Here is a 16,708-nt window from a genome sequence, read left to right on the forward strand (position 1 = left end):
ACAACAGGATATCCTCCTGCCATCAGTTTTTGGGCCTCAGGTCCCATTAAAGCTGTGGCTACACAATTCTGCAGAGAATGAGACAACTCTACCCACTGGTTAAACTTTTTAGTGCAAGATTCGCTTTGGCACAGTCCTGAGTTACATCCTCATTTTAAAAAACGAGGTTCATTTTCCTGGTAAATATTTAAAGGTGTAATGAAAGACAATGAGGGACAAACAATAAAGCAGAAGTTATAACAGGAGGGTGCTTGGCCTTCAGCCATGAGCACACCCTAACTCAAAAAATTCTTCTCTAAATTCTTAAGCCTTCATGCTTTATTCCAAGTCTTTCCCCTTAACTTGTAAATCAACATTTTTTCCTTCCCAGGGGGTCTGGATTCCCTTAGTCCAAGAATATGGAGAATTTCTTGATTATCTTTTTTACCATTCTCTGAGTTATTTACATGAACAAAAAAATATATTTATTACCGTACTATTTTTAAGTTTTGTTAATAACAAAACTAAAAGAAACTAAATTCATACACCAAGTCTTTCCACATAATACATATAGTATTCATTTTAATATTTGCCAAAACCCATAATTTGATATGTGGTATAATACACATACAATTCACATTTCTTTTCTCAGTCTGAAAGAGCTGTGGCTGGGGCACCAACCATTTTTGGGTTTTTGAATTTTCTGAAGTTTTGCTGTTTCTTGTGTCCATATCACAATATTGAGGCTATCTGGGGTTAAAAAGTCATACAGTATTCTGACTGGAACAGAGAATCCTCAGTCCAGGTCCTGCACTTCCCTATTAATCCTTAGAATTTCCCCAGCTCCATTTTAGTGCTGGGTAATGCTACTTCTGAGATTCCCTGTTCCCTCTCTGGGTCAAGCCACCACAAACCTTCAGTCAGTATATGTCCCACATATTTAACCGTTTTCTCTTCTCTTTGAGCTTTTTTTTTTTCAAATACTCAAAAATGCTTTTTAGCCTGAACATTCAGCCATTTTACAGAGGCTTCTTCTATTTGGTTGCAGTACTTGAGAGGTACAGACTTCCCAATGCACCCACTGTTCATCCCCGCTTAATATGCACCCCACTTTTGTATTAGTAGGAATATTGGTGGCTCTGTCAGGTCTTTATTCTTCTGTGAGTTTGTAAATTTAGCAGGACCTTGGCTAAGCAGCAATCTGTGTGGTCAACTAATAGCATTTTCTGAACCTGATGGCTTCTGCTGCCACTTCCTTATGTACACATCCCTGGCCCTATCTCCAAGGAGATTCCCAGCATCTGTTTCTAAAGACACTTTCCTGTTCTTCCTTTCATGGGAGTCCAGGCAGGGCCTCAGCTCCCAGCGTTCCCCACCTGGACCCCACCTGCGCCCCCTGGGCCCCAGCGCCCCCTGAGAGGTGAATATGGGGAGGTGGGAGGGGGGCAGCACTAAGGCCGGGCACCCCCGCGCTGTCGTGGCAGGAGTGGCTGCAGTGGGGACCGAGTGTGGGCGGGAGTGGCCATGAGCCCAGCGCTGCCCCAGCTCCATCCCTGCCCCGGGATGCTGTGGGTTTGGAGGAAAGAGGGAGCCGGCAGTGGGTGCTGAGCCTGGGGACAGCAGAAGAAGGGAAGGAGAAGCAGGGTTGAACAACAAAATGGTCAAAGGATGCACATGGGAGGAGAAGGTGGGATTGTGCAGAAAAAGGAGGAATACTAGGAGGTAGAGGAGTGTGAGGAAAAGTGGGGAAGCAGGACGAAGAGGAGGAGGTGCAGAAACGGACAGCAGCACAAGGTTCCATCCATCCCTTTGTTTGGAACCTCACAGCACTTGGAGCGTTGCCCGCCCCCCCTCCCCCCACCCTGCAGGAGGTGACTGGGGTAGGGGGAGTCCATGATCTTCACAGAGGTGTTTGTGAGCTTTACTGGGATAAGGGTTCCTGTAGTGGTTTTTTGCAGGGTCTAAATATATGTCGTAGGGGGTTTTGGCTAAATCATGCTCTTTGTGGGGTTTTTCATCTGCGTCGTGCTGTTTGGAGAATTTTTGGGCTCAATCTTGGTGTTTTGGAGGGTCTTACAGGCACGAGGTGCCCAACGATTTCATGAGATGAACATGGGAAAGGAACCCCAGCCTAAGGCGCTCTCCTCTTGTTTTTTCCCCCAGACCAGCCTTTTTCATACCCACAGCACAGGCGGATGGAGGACGAGGGAAAGCCCCGGAGATCCCTCAGAAGGAGAGGCTGCAAGCCCAGCCCAGGGCGCTGCGAGGAGGAAAGACCCTCCCCTAGCTGGGAAGATGGCCGGAGATGCAGGCAGAGGTTAGAGCTGGTGGAGAAGCCTCATGGAGCGGAGAAGCCCCACAAGTGCTTGGAATGTGGAAAGGGTTTCAGCTACACCTCCAGCCTGATGCAGCACCAGAGGATCCACACTGAGGAGAAGCCCTACAAGTGTGGGGAATGTAGGAAGGGTTTCAGAAACATTTCCCACCTGATGCGGCACCAGGTGATCCACACTGGAGAACGGCCCTACACCTGCTTGGAATGTGGGAAGAGCTTTGGGTGGATGCCCAGCCTTAGAAATCACTAGCGCATCCACACTGGGGAGAGGCCCTACCAGTGTCCTGTTTGTGGGAAGAGATTCCAGAGAAGCTCCCATCTCCTCAGGCATGAGCATATTCACAGAGAGGAGAGGCCATTCCGCTGCCCTGACTGTGGGAAGGGATTCAAACACAACTCTAATCTCACTGCCCACTGGCACATTCACACAAGGGAGAGGCCCTGTGAGTGTCCTGAGTGTGGGAAGAGCTACTCCAGGAGCTCTCACTAGACCCAACACCAATGGAGGCTCCACTAAGGGAAGCCCTGTGAGTGCCCCGAGTGTGGGAAGAGCTTTGTGCTCCTCCAGCTCCATCCCCCACGGGAGGATCGGTGTTGGATGATCCCCAGTGACCCTGTTGGGCATAGCCCTGGTGATTTGGGCCCTGGTCATCTGTATTGGAAGGACACGGGGGGGGCTCTGCATCATCCTGTCTCCCTGTGGGCACCTGGATGAACACAGGGACAGCAATCTCCATCAGGACGCAAACTGACATTGGGAATTCCTTGGGGAGAATGGATTTGTTGACTTTCAACCCTGGAAAATCTTTTTGTTTCAATCCTATCTCCTGTAGGCATCCAGGAATACTGAATGGTCTTGGAGGTCTTTTGCCAGCAGGTGATGTGTAAAGATTTCCTGAAATTTTTTACCTGTAGAGGTCTGGGCAGTCTCCCTTGTATTGGACAAGAACCAGTCAGTATTGGATTTTTGTATTGAAACATTTTTTCAGCAATAAGTAAATGTATATGTCTGTGAAGCACGCATGTGAAGGCAAAAAGCCCTGGGAAAGTTCTTTTTCCCTTTTGGCCTCTCAAAAAGTAACACCAGCCCAGGTCCCCTCCACACGGCCCGGGCCAGGCAGGGGCAGGTGGGCTCTGATTCAGAGCTCAGGAAGCTGCTGGGCCCCCTTATCAAGTAGGGACCCTGATATCCAGGGAAAGGAAAGGAAAGGAAAGGCCCGTTGCTAACATCCCTGCCCCCCGGCGTGGCTGCGGCTCAGCAGAACCCTGCCCTGCCCCGGCCCGGAGCGGCTCCAAACGGCCAGACCTGCCCTGCTGCCCCCGTGGCCTGGGGGAAAAACAACTGAGCCCCGTTCTGGCAAGGCCCCCACACCCTTGTCTGCTGGGCAGGGTGGAGGAAGAACTCCCGGCCCGCGGCTGGAATTGAGTGCAGCGGGTGCTGGAGAAGAGCCATGAAACCAGAAACTCATCACCGCTTCTCTGACTAAACCCTACAGTCCTCACCCAGCCCCCAGCGTGGCCTTGGAAGACTCTTTATTGATCGCCTCACCTGGAAAACATCACAAAACCCTCTGCATGCCTGGGTAAGTTATTAACTCTTTGAATGCCCAGAATAAAACTTTACAGATTTACAGATACTTTTTATTTTTTATTTTTTTTTTAAATTAGGAGAGAGAATAAAGTAATAGATACAGAAACAATATAAAAACCACTGCAATCAAACAAAAAGAAAACTCAAATCCTGAATAAAATAAACAAGAAAAGTCGTGAACTAAAATTTCTCTTTTTTTTTAAACTATGGAGAAAAAACTCGTTTCCCTATAACACATAAAAATATTATGAAGTTAATATGAAGATTCTAACTCTAAATATAAACAAAAGCATTAATATTAAAGTAAGTAAATGTAAAATTGCTGTAATCCCTTAAGTTTAAATAATAAAAAAGCCACACTTGTTCCCCTCAAAAAAAAGAAAAAGAAAAGAACCCCTATGTTCTCAAAAATAAAATATGTTTTTGTTAAAACTTATATAATTCTTAAAGTTTGCCTCATAAGTTAATACAGTACTTTTTAAAATGAGGAAAACTGTTAGTTTGAAAAAAGGGTTTTTAGATAGGAATCAGATTTCCATTCTCCCTGGTGGCTAATCACTGTAACATCAAAACCCAAAGAAAACTTTCTTGTGAAGATATCTATGAAGATATAGACTGAAAAAAGTCTCCTCTTTCAAGTAAATTAGTAAAAAACTGTTTTAAAGATAGTAAACTAACTTGAGTGGTTTTTTGTATGTTTTTCGTATTTAAAAAGTAGTCTAAAGTTTTATTCTGTGTTTTTTTTTCTTATATTTTCTTGTAATAAAATTTCATACCATTTAAAGTTAAACCTGTTTTTTGTCTTCCTCCTGTATCTCACAAAAAAAAAAATTAAATTCATAAACCGAAACCACTACGTCCAACCTCAGTGATTCCAGGATTTTGATTTCCTGTTGCCCAAGGGTGTCTTCCACAGCCAAATGGTGATGAACTGGGGCAAAGACCAAGATTTTGGAGACAGTGAGGTGGAAACCCCTCCAAAAAAGTTTCTTCCCTCTCTCCAAAGCACGAGGTTCCTCAGTTCGCAGAGACACATGTTGCAGTGTGCTTCTTGTTAATAGTATGTTCTGTTATTGCCCAAGTCAATGGTTTAGTCCAAAATTATACCCTCCCACCCACCGTGTCAATCTGTCCTGAATTACCTGTCAATCCTGCTTTGTGCCAACCCCCTGCTTGGAATTCCCCTTTGGAAATCCCCTAAAACTTGATGTCTCATTAGTCCATATGACCCAGTTTCCCCCCTACCTCCCTGATTGGACAATGCCTTTGTGAATCCCTCCTCAGAATTTCTCCAATTTGCTAAGAATTTGTACCTTCCCCTTGAACCTCCCCCATATTTGAGTTGTTGCACCTTCACCATTTTTGTCTTTTGCCCCATGGATTCCCCAGAGTAAGAAATCCTTTTTATCCTGTGCAAAAGACCTTTCCCTCCTCCTTGCTTCCTTCAAATGCAATCTGACAGCCAAAAGGCTGTGGAGCCACTGCTCGAGCCACATCTAAAGCCTCCTGTTCCAGGAGTGTGACCAGTTCTGGGCACGGGGCCGTAGTGGCAAAGTGAGTGCAGCTCTGGCTGTTGTAACAGTCCCCTGCCTCTGTTCTCACTTGTGTTTCTGACTGGGTCTGAGGCAGGGGCTGCCATTCCTCACTTGTGGAGAAGCAGAACCCCCAGAACCTCACCCAGCGTGCAGGCACTGCCTGGCAGCGCTCCGTCCACTGGCACAGTCGCGTCTCTGAGTCTCAGCCACTCTGTCACTGCTGCTGCTTCATTTGCTTTTAGCACACCCAGAGTTCACTGTTATGCCATGATGGCCTCTGGTTCTGCCGTCTTCCGGTCTCTGTGTGGGGATGGAGCATTGCTATGCTTTCAGGAAGCCGTTTGTGAACACTTGCAGCATTGCAAGCTCCTTTGCCCTCCGTGGATGCTCGCCAGGGAATCCCTCAAGGCTGGGCTCAGAACATACTCAAGCTGTCTCTTCTAAAACCCAGGCTCTTTGTCACCTTCAGCGTGCTCAGCACAACCTTTAACACCACAGTGTTGTGCAAGGGGACCTGCAGGACAGGGACTTTTGCAGCCTGAGCTGCCCTTGTTCCTCTATGTCTGTGCACAGAGCACAGCGCGGAAGAAAATGGCAGCAGGGCCCTGTGTGTCCCAGGGCTCGGGTCTGGCGCCGCTCAGGCTCCACAGAGATGTGGGTAAAGTGAACAAACCAAACTTTATGAAGGGAAGGCGAAGCGAAGGGGTGAGCTGGGAGGCAAAACAGGGGATGGGTAGGGCCTGAGGAATGGAGGGAGGGAGCTGCCAGCAGGGAGGTAGATGGCAGGAGCTCTTGGAGCTTGCCACAGGCTCATCTGTGACCAGCAAAAGCTGTGCCTGGAGCTCCAGCTGGTTCCCTCTGCTCTGCAACTGGTCCCATCTTCAATGGGAAGGTCGTCGAAGGACACTGGTTCTTCCGATCCTGCAAAGTTTGGCAATCTTCTGTCGAATGTCAGCTGGATAACCTGGCTCATGAAGGAGGGGCTCTTGTCTTCCCTCAGGGCTTGAAGGGCTGGAAGAGAGAGGAACAGAGCCACAGTCAGAGGTTGGATTGCGGGAATCCAAGGAAACCTTCCTGCCAGGGCCATCCCACCCAGCTCCTGCCATGGCCACGAGGGAGCAGTGGACCAGGGCACAGGCTGGAAGGTGCTGGCCTGTGTTGGGTTGATGTGGCCAGAAATGTGTATTCTATCACCATCTGTTAATGCCAGGTGGAGTAGTGATTCCTTATCTCTGTGGCACATACTATCTGCTAATGGGAAATCTTTAAGACCAGGTGGGCCAATCATCTTTCTCTTTTCTATAACCCATCCTCCCTCCAGGAACATATCTGCTGATAAGCCATTAAGTCCTACTGCATGACTGATAAAGTTACATCATCCCATTGGGAAATGCTCCAGTCAGCGGGAGAAGCCAAGTCTTTCCTACCTAGATAAAAAACCTGAAATTTTGGACAAGATACCGTGTTTCCACTGAATTCCAGAGGAAAACCAGACTTTTTCCACATCATCCCTAAATCTTCAAAAGAAAAGTGCACCCTTCTACAGAACTACTGCTTCAACTGAACCACATCTGCCACTGCAAGAAGACTGGAGCCACCATTTAATTAGACTGCTACTAACACCCTGACTGACAGGGTGTCAGGTTGTATTCTGACTCTGTCAGGGTTGGAATTGTTCTTTGTAACACTGCATTTCTATTTTAATTTTCCTAGTAAAGAACTGTTATTCCTAATTCCTCTATCTTTGCGTAAAAGCCCCTTAATTTCAAAATTATAATAATAATTTAGAAGAAGGAGGTTACATTCTCCATTTCAAAGAGACGCTTCTGCCTTTATTGGCAGACACCTGTCCTTCAAACCAAGACATGGCCACGGATCCCCCCATGTCCCTGAGAGCTCTCTGTGCTCCACCCACGCCGCCCCTTGTCTGCACAGGGAGCAGAGCCCTCTGCAGCCCAGAAAGCGATTGTAGCTCCATGCCTGCCATCTGCAGCTGCCCCTGGCGGCCCCCACTGCCATGGAGGCAGCTGCCCTCACTCACCCTTGCTGAGGACCTGCAGCTCCTCCTTCTGTTCCATCAGGAGCGTTCCGGCCAGCCCGTGGCAGCCCCAGCGAAGGGAGCAGCCCCTGCGTGGGGCGCAGGCTGTGGCTGCCCTGGTTGTGGCGCTGGGCAGGGCTACAACCACCGGCCCCGCACGCTGAGCTCTGGGGGCAGGGCACTTCTCCAGGCTGCAGCTGGGGCTTCCAAGCTGGCCTTACCAGGCACTTGGTGACCTTTGTGTGCTGCTCCTTGGTCAGCAGCTCCCTCCTCCTCAGAAAGCATGCTGCACAAAGCAGGGTTTTGCCAGAGGCCTGGAGAGCAGCAGAGAGCCGGAGGCGGCACCAGAGCTTGGGGCACGGGACCCGCATCCCTGTGCCAAGGGCAGGGCGAGGTTGGAGTCCACGAGGCACCAGGGCAGGAGGCAGCCGAGCCCCTGCCAGGGATGCAGCAGCACGGCACAAAACCTCACCTTCGCCACGCGCCCGTTCTCATTGTGCCAGCGCAAGAGTGGGAACAGGCTCTGGCTCACAGTTCTCATGTGAGTCTTTTTCCACTCTTCCTCTACCAGCTCCATCACCTTGTGGAAGAGCTGGATGGAGAACAGCTGCACATGGCTGTTGTCTGGAGGAAAGGAGCAGCTCAGCACTGACTAGTCCAGGCTCAGGCGGGCAAAGGCCCAAAACTGCCCAGGGCACAAAGTTTCCGGGCTGTGTCCAGTGCCCGTTGGCACAGAGCCTTATGTTCTAAAAGTGTGGCAGGAGTGGCTCAGCCAGCTTCAGGGCGGTGGCACTGGGTATCTTGAGGTCTTTGTCCTGGAGCATATGCACAAGCACAGAGAGGGTCATCCCGACCATCTCTCCACCTGGATCAGCCAGCTGCTCCAGCAGGTGTTGATACAGGCCGCGTATTCCTCCGCTCTGTGTGCAATATAAGGCTGTGCTGTGAAGCCCTGGAGGGCTGCAGCACCAACAGGGCTCTGGCCCTGCAACCCCACCCAGCTGCCTCAGGGCCCAGAGGCCAGAGGCCTGTGCCGAGGCACTCGGGCAGCTGAAGCGGGAGGCAGGAGAGCTGGGAGCAGCTGCCTTAGCTGCCAAATCCCAGGCAAGCCCAAGGGGCTGCGTTGCTCAGCCCCACGCTGCCAGTGCGGCCTTACACTGCCCCCTTCTCACCAGTGACGGCTCCTTGCTGAGCACCACGAGGCCTCTGAGCTCCAGGCACAGCCTGTCCCTGCTCTCGCTCGGCAGCTGCCTGGACATGACCGACAGGGCACTGTGCCCGTGTTTGCTCAAGTGCAGACACTGCAGGACCTGAAAGGCACAGGGCAGTGGCAGGGACCCGGCCGGCAGGAGCGCGGAACCACCCAGGGCCGGGCCCAGGCAGCAGCACCGGGCGCACACCGTGCCAGGCGGCTGCAGCTCCCAGAGGCCAGAGAGCTGGGAGGCAGCTCAGCCAGGCAGCGCTGGCCCTCAGGCTCAGCTCCACAAAGAACGCCAGGGCCAGCAGATCCCAGTGCTGGAGAAGATGAAACAGAGGAATCTTGCAAATATGAATGCTCGGATTCTGGGAATATAGAAACCATGAATGAAATTGAAATGAAAGCCACGTTTGAGATAGCAAGCCCTAGTTACTAAATAACCAGGAACACAATAGGATGGCCTGCTGAAGCTAATCCACTCTCGTCAAAACAATGCTCTCGGCCAGAGAGCCACTCCAAAGGTCACAAAAGATTTATCAGGGTCCAAGACTAGATCTTAGAATTTAAAATATAACACACTATGCTAATATAAGGATTCCAATAGGCTGAATGTAAATGCTATAAAATTAGTATTTTGTATTAGATTGGTTCTTAGGAATCAGAATATTCATGATGGGAAAGGATTTATTGTATTACAAACGGGAAGTCGCTCTCTTCTTTTATGCTCTTTACCTTCTTTACTCTCTCTCTCTACCCTCCCTCTTCTCTCTTTCTCTCCCCCCTTTTATTTCTTTCACCTGCATGTGGCTGTGCCGGGCAGCTCCTAGCAGACTCTCTTATTATAAACTGCAACTGTAGCTTTTAGCATTTACAGAGCGTTTGAGTCTTGTTCCACGCTGTCCACCCTGATATGAAGAATCCAGGAGTCTCCCGCATCCCAGCGTGGCTGCCCCCCGATGAGCAGGCTGAGCAGGTGCGTGGCGACGCCGGAACACAAGGGGCTCGAGCCATGGCACATCTCCCTGGCAGGGGGAGAAAGGCACCAAGGCCCCGAGCCAGGCGGGCAAACCTCTGCCAGGACTGACTCACAGAGGTGTGTGACCTTTGCCCAGCACCCTGCGAGGGGACGTGGGCCTTTTGGGAGGCGGCTGCTTCTGGGAGCCCTCCTCTCCCAGCAAGGCTCTCTGGCCACAACCATGGGGACTGTGTGGGGCACTCCAGCAGCCCCACTGCACAGTGCTGGGTGTCGGCAGAGAGCAGGGTGTCCCAGACCCACCTGCGCTCCAGAACCACCAGCTTCTTGTCGCAGCCCAGTAGGCAGAGCAGAGCCTTCATGGTCTGCACTGCAAACCTGTGTGCAGAGCAAAGGCCAGGTCATGCTGGGGGCACTGGCCCTGGCCATAAGGGCATGGGAAGGACAGGGTGACTGGGACCTGTTGGGGTTGCTGGGAAGGCAGTGTTCTTCCCGGCACGCTGTCCAGAAGTTCTCAACATCCTGTGGCATCTGCTCTGTGGTACTGAAAATTTGCAAGAGCACAGGCAGGAACACACGGGCAGAATAAAAGACCATTCTGTCATGCCACTCGGGCTTATGGACAGTCACCCACAGCACCAGAGTTGCCTGCAAAAGACAGAGCACCCCGAGGCAGCTCTCAGTGCCAAGGTGTCCGTGTGGCAGGGCCCCAGGGGAGACACAGGGGGAGCACCCGCCCTGCTGCCCCTGAGCCTGTCCCTAGCCCAGCTTTCAGACCAGTGCCTGAGGCTGGGAGCTGCGGGGCACTGGGCAGAGCATGGAGAGCTGCTGGAGAGGGGACCTGGCGGTGAGCAAAGGCCAGTGACAGAAACTCACAGCCAGGGCAAAGACAGCCTCGTTTGTCTTCTCTGGATAAGAACATGCTGTACGCTGGTCTGTCCTCCATCACAAAGAGCAGCTCTGGAAGCACCTTCTGCACTGCTGGTCCTGACAAGCCGATGGTTCTCCACATCAGGGCTGCAGCTCTGTGAGACCAGAGCTGTGCATCAGTACCAAGCCCCGCAGCTGAGTGGGGCCGGGTGACAGAGCCCTGGCGCCCTGAGGTGCAGGGAGGGAGCATGGCAGCAGGCTCAGCAAACAGGGGGGCCCGAGGGGCCCAGAGATCTCTGCCCATCTGGCAGACCCCACTGGACAGGCTGTACAGGGTGATGGCCCTACAGGCTGGTGAGCCCTGAGCTCTCGAGATACTTGTGCCCCGTACCCATCAGACGATGGAGCACAATACAGGACGCTCATCACCACATGAGCAGAGTGTTCTTCAGCCAAGAAGCTCTTGCCTTCCCACTGCACTGTGCTGGCCTCAAAGGCTGAGGGGGCACAGCGGATGTGGCTTGAGGGGCCACATGATCATGGGAGGCCTTCAGCCCTGGCCCCAGGGTGCTGACCTGCTGCTGGAACAAATCCAGAGCGGGAGTAGGAATGGCAGTCCAAGTGGGTGTGGAGTCAGTCTTTTGAGATGCCCCGTGTAAGGCTGTTTGTAAGGCCCTCAGCCTGGGCTGTGCCAGCCTTTGCCCTGCCCTCAGCCGCTGCCCTGGCAGAGTTTGCTGTGTGTGCAGAGGACGCTGCGCTGGCACCAGGCTCTGCCTGCAGCTTGCTCGGCCTGGAGTTGGGCTGGGCTGTGCCCGGGGTCGCTGTGGCCATGGTCTTTCTACACCGAACACGCAGGAAACTCTGCAGCAGCTGCAGCAGAACGAAGAGCAGGAAGGGAGGGACGCTCCATGGAGTGCTCCACGTGTGGCACTGGGCCGAGCAGGGACAGCAGCCCCAGCCCAGGTGGGGATGGCTGCAAGGACCTGCACAGCTCTGCGGGAGCAGCCATGGGCAGGGTCCAGCTCCTGTGCCTGGTCCTTCCCTGCATTGGGCAGAGAGCGAGCGCAGCTAGAGCTGAGGGGCTGCGGGAGAGGCCGGAGAACGCAGCCCAGCCCTGCGTTGCCCAGGCAGGGACAGCCCCAGATGGACAGGGAACAGAGCACGGCCCTGGGGGGAAGCACGGCCCCTGTTCCGTCCTGTGCGTGGGCATGTCCACAGGGGCTGGGGTGGGATGGGGCCAAGCTGGCTTCAGCCACCAGCCCTGCGGCCTTGGCTGCCTTCTCTGCTCCATGATGGATTTGTTCCCATTCCAAGATCCAGCTGAGGTGGTTCCAGGGCCAGCAGGAGCTCTCAGGGCATGTGGTGGCCACTGACCTGGTCCCCAATGGGGACTGGACCCACCAGCTCCTGCTGCTACTGTAAACCCCAACCCTCAGCATGGGGTCACCTCCAGCTGCCAGGTGGAGCACGTCAGCCTGGAGCACCCCCTGAGCCAGCACTGGGGCAGAGCCTGGACCCCACAGTGCAGGGGGAGTGGGGAGGCACTAGGAGGGTCTGGGAAAGGGGTTGGGGTGTGCTAGGAGCAACTGAGAGGGAGTTTGAGATAGCCTGATTAAAACAGGGAGAGGAGTTCAGGGGTCTGCAAGGGCTGAGAAGGGTTTGTATGGATGTCTGAGAGAGTGGGATGGCATTCTGGGGGTCGTGGTGGGCACTGGGAGGGAGTTTGGGGGTGCTGGGTGTAACGGGCAGGGATTTGAGTGAGCCTGGAGGGGATGGAAAAAGATCGGGGAATGGAAATCAGGGGTTGGAATGAGGTTGGTTGTGCTGGGAAGAGATTGGGAGGATCTTGGTGAGTCCTAGTGGGGCTGGGAAGGGACTGGGAGAACGACTTGGGATGGTGGGGGCAACTGAGAGGGGGTTATGGGATCGAAAAGGACAGGAGGGGCTACGGTGGGTCCTGTGGAAGCTGGGAAGAGTTTGGGAGGAGCTTTTGGAAGGCCTAAGTGAGCTGGCAGTAATTGGAGGGTTGCTTAGAAGGGCTTGGTGTGCCTGTTAGAGGTTTTGGGGGTTCTGACCCCTGCGGACCCCCAGAGATGCCGTCACACACTGCCCACAGCAAGGTGCTGATGGGGATAAGGAGCTCTGTGTTGAGCTGCGTCTTCCTGGCACTGGGGCTTGACTTCTACCTGTGCAAGAAGATGAGGGGGGGTCCCGGGGGATTGCGTTCCCCCTCCTCTGGGGCCTGTGTGCTCCCCCTGGGACTCCCAGCCCTGTGTCACGCCCTCTTCTCTGCCCACAGAGCTCTTGAGCCAGCAGCGGCTGCAGCCCCTGCCCATGACCTCAGGCAGGGCCAGGATTTCCTGCTCTGTTCCCATGCTGATTTTGAGGGAATGGTGTGTGTCTCCCCCAGCCCCACTGTAACTCTGCTGCAGCCCAGCTTCTCCCAGTGTTCCCAATAAAGCTTCCCAGTTAGATCCTGTTCCGTTAGCTGGGTAGCAATGAGGATGGACTTGGAGCTGCTCTCCTGGATTGACTGGATCTTCATCGCATTGTCTGATTGGCTGAAGAGAGGCCCGGGAGTTGAGAGAAGGAACAGGAGAGATCCCGCCCCGAGCACCGGCACAGGAACAACCAGCATGGGCACAGGGAGGGAAATTATTACGAACCAAATCACAGCAGGACAAGGAGAAGGGAAAGAAATCTCTCCAACCCCTTCCCCCACCAAACCGGGGATCACCAGCACCACGGATCACCAGGGCTCTGCCCAACGGGGGTCACTGGGGATCATCCAACACCAACCTTCCCATGGGGGATGGAGCTGGAGCAGAGCACGAAGCTCTTCCCACACTGGGGACGCTCACAGAGCTTCCCTTAGTGGAGCCTCCGCTGGTGTCAGGTCAAGTCAGAGCTCCTGGAGAAGTTCTTCCCACATTCAGGACACTCATAGGGCCTCTCCCCAGTGTGGATGCGCCGATGGGCAGTGAGGTTGGAGTTGTGCTTGAATCCCTTCCCACAGTCAGAGCAGCGGAAGGGCCTCTCCTCTATGTGAATTCGCTCATGTAGGAGGAGACTGGAGATGGTCTGAAACCACTTCCGACACTCAGGACACTCCCAGGTGTGGATGAGCTGGTGGCTTCTCAGGTGAGAGCTCAGCCCAAAACTCTTGCCACATTCCAAGCAGGTATAGGGCCGTTCTCCAGTGTGGATCACCTGGTGCCGCATCAGGTGGGAGATGTTTCTGAAACCCTTCCTACATTTCCCACACTTATAGGGCTTCTCCACAGGGTGGATAACCTGGTGCCACATCAGGTGGGAGTTGTCTCTGAATCGCTTCCCACATTCCCCACACTCATATGGCTTTTCTCCAGTGTGGATCATCTGGTGCCGGATCAGCCTGCACCTGTAGCTGAAACTCTTCCCACATTCCAAGCACTTGTGGGGCTTCTCCCCTCCAGGAGGCTTTTCCACCAGCTCTGAGCTCTGCCTGGATCTCTAGCCGCCTTCCTGGCTCAGGGAGGGTCTTTCCTCCTCGCGGCTCCTGGGCTGGGTTTGCAGCCTCTCCTTCTGATGGATCTCCGGGGCTTTTCCTCCTCCTCCTTTCACCTACACCTTGGGAATCTGAAAGGCACAGCAGGTGAATGCAAGAAGGGATGAGGAAAAGGCCAAGGTGAACGCAAACGCCATGGCAGAGTTTCTACAGTCCCTAAGGGATTAACCCCAGGGCCCAAGGGGACCCCAGCACCCAGGGATCAGGGTTGGCCACAAGGACCTGGCAGAGGCATTGCCCTCCTTGGCAGAGGAGAGCCGACCCAAACAGCCCCTGGAAAGGAATCAGGGCTACATCTGCAGGGCAGGAGGACACTGGAAGCAGACACAGGAACACCATCAGGAGGAGCAAGTCCAGCCCTTGATGGACATGCATTGTTAAGGGTGTCAGAGCTCCTATTGCACCAGGAACCCGCCGCACTGGAGCCCCTGAGAACATTCAGGGTGGGTCTGGATCGAGAGGAGGCCTTTCCTGATGGACACAGGGGCATCTCCATTTACTCTGAATCTTAGACATAAGGGGGTAAAAATGCTAAAAATTTCTTTAATTCTTCAGGAGATAAATGGGAAAGGTGATTTGGTGTGTTTTATTCAACCGCTACTAACAGATATGGGGGATGGGGTCGAAATGCAGGAATTTTCATTTGCTCCTGTGATATATATATATATCATATTGTAATTCGTGTTTTGTATAAAATAAGTCTGCAAAATAAACGAGCCACAGGTAACGGCAGTGATTGCCTCAGAACTAGGTAAATTAACATATCTACAGGCCGGACTGCTACCTGATAAGCACCTGTCTCCTGGGGAAGCCTGGAAACTCACAGGAGAGCAGCATTTCCCAAAACCCATCACCAGGACTGCATTCCCCGACTCTGGTTCCCATAAAGATGAAATCAACCACCTAAAAGCAATACACAACGGACACAAAATCTCGTCAAGGAGCAAGAAGGACTTTGTCTTGTGTGGACACCAGAGCTGAATTTGAAAGAAACAAAGGACTGTCCCGCTCCAGGCTATGAAAAACAGTATAAAAAAGATGCCAACCAAGACGGCGACGTGAACACTTGGGGATTCGGAGCGATAGAGTTCGAATCATTGTGTGTTCACCCGATGCCGACCCCGGGCTCGGCATTGTACTTTTTAATTGTGGCTTTCCAGGACCGTATTTTCGGTCGCGAAAATAAAATTTGCCAATTTAACCTTTTAATTCGGTTTGATTCGTTTATTACCTACAACAATCTTGGTGACTCCCGACGTGATCCTGATTTTGGGTTCGGGGGGGGCCCCCTTTCCGACCAGGAGGCGCCTCGCTGATTTCAGCGGCCTGGTGGAATTGGGGAGTTCCCCGAAGCCGGTCAGGATCCCGAACTAAAAATCTGAAAAGCCACAATCGGAAAGGGAATGTTGGGCCCCGAGCTCTCGGATAACCGCGGCAACGTTTTTCACTCATAAAACTTGACGTGCACGAAGAATCCACGCAGGAAAAGGAGCCATAAGTATTGCGTAGTTGAGTGAGGTGTGACTGAGCGCATGATTGAGACGTGATTTTATCACGAAGCGAGTGCAGACCCCAAAATTGCAGTTCCATTATCCCGCGAGGGGTGTGGTCGGTTGCGGGGGAAGCGAACGTAACGTGGTATTAACTCTATCTCTCTCGTGTCAAGCCTAAAACTTGGGAAGTTTTGGGGGTCGGTCACGGGAAGGATCGGGAGGGAAGGTACATTCCCCGGAATTGGGAATTGGTAAACCTCTCAGATCCTAGGGCAGGACAAGCCCAGGAAAAGGAAAAGAGAGCTCGCCTCCTTTCGAAAAACTCCACGGAATGGTTCTCCGTGTGAGGTGAGTAGATTGGAAACATTGAAATAAAGTTTAAACTTCAGTACGGTCGTACCCGGACCCGGCGGTGGTCCCGGCATGAAACACGGTAAGTAGGCATAACAAAGGTAGCTTGGGGGGAAACCTTTTAGAGAAAATGGGACAGAAAAAGAGCAAACCTCAGGAAAAAAAACCCCAGAGAAGTCAGCTAAGATAAGAAAAGGTAAGTTACCTGAAATCCCCAGGGATAGTCCGCTGGGGTGGATGTTAGAATACTGGGAGCAAGGTCCAGATAAAACAACCAAGTCTAAGGAAAAATTGATACATTATTGCATAGAGGTTTGGGGGGGGAAGGAGATCAAGGAACATGTAGTGTGGCCCATCTTCGGTACATTCGAAAGATGGGTCTGCCAGGCCCTGATTAACCACATGAACGAGAAAAACCCACAGGTAAAAGAGGAGAGGGATTATGCTAAATTATGGAAACACACTAGCACTGGGTTTTACCCGGTTAGAACCTGTAAGGATATTACATCTGTAAGCGAAACATGGGAACCCGTGGACAATCTCCCACCCCCGTACCTAAATCCCACTCCTCAACCTCTTCCTGTACCACCCCTGCTTCCCGCACCTACGAACCCCTCATACCAACCTATGCCTCACCCCTCCCCCGCTCCAATTCCCCAGGCACCGGCTGCAGCGGCGCCTCACCCACCCCCTGCTCCCCCCCTCCCGGGACATAAAGTAACAATTCCTGCTGCTGGAAAAATTGGATCCCCGCCAGCAAGCAGGACCCGACACAAAACAAAAGGGGTATATAATGAC

General features: G+C 52.5%; 1 pseudogene; it reads right to left on the reverse strand.

The window, feature by feature from the left end:
- Positions 1-16,708, reverse strand: part of LOC130258910 (zinc finger protein 721-like) — a 415,188-nt pseudogene that overhangs the window by 131,401 nt on the left and 267,079 nt on the right.

This window comes from Oenanthe melanoleuca, chromosome 13, assembly GCF_029582105.1.
Source record: "Oenanthe melanoleuca isolate GR-GAL-2019-014 chromosome 13, OMel1.0, whole genome shotgun sequence".
Taxonomy (NCBI): domain Eukaryota; kingdom Metazoa; phylum Chordata; class Aves; order Passeriformes; family Muscicapidae; genus Oenanthe; species Oenanthe melanoleuca.